This window comes from Brassica oleracea, chromosome C5 (assembly GCF_000695525.1).
Source record: "Brassica oleracea var. oleracea cultivar TO1000 chromosome C5, BOL, whole genome shotgun sequence".
Classification (NCBI taxonomy): domain Eukaryota; kingdom Viridiplantae; phylum Streptophyta; class Magnoliopsida; order Brassicales; family Brassicaceae; genus Brassica; species Brassica oleracea.
Window position 1 is genome coordinate 21,415,627 of NC_027752.1, and position 455 is coordinate 21,416,081.

At 44.4% G+C, this 455-nt stretch overlaps 1 protein-coding gene across 1 annotated transcript in view; it reads right to left on the minus strand.

Moving 5' to 3' along the window:
* Window positions 1-455, minus strand: part of LOC106344764 — an 11,560-nt gene that overhangs the window by 7,660 nt on the left and 3,445 nt on the right. The window lies entirely within an intron of this gene.

A 455-nucleotide genomic window follows, 5' to 3' on the forward strand; every position in this document is an offset into this window, starting at 1 on the left:
TAGACACATCAAATTGAGTTTGCTTTCTAATGGAAGTGGTTTCAAGTCATTTGAAGATGTAATGAAGGAGTTACGACCAATTTACTAGAGGCATATCCACCCTGTTCGAGCATCCTGGAGCGAATTCTCAGAGCGACCTACCAAGGTCGCTCCCAGCCAGAGCGACCAGCTCAAGTCGCTCGCGTTTTGACGGGGCAAGACATGAAGAAACGCGTCGGGAGCGACCTCCTGGAGCAGCTATGCTAGGTCGCTCCGCGTGTTTTGCTTGGACGATTTTTATGTTATTTCAGGGGCCTTTTGGTCATTTGTTTTGTTGTTTTACATTGCAAAAACCTAAGTTAAGTACTTTGGTAAGCCATTGGAGGCAGGGGATCTCTTTTGTGGAGAACAACTAGTAAAACTTCTGGAGATTCAGATTGCTTTCATCTTGTGTTCTTGTTGATTTCTTATCTATT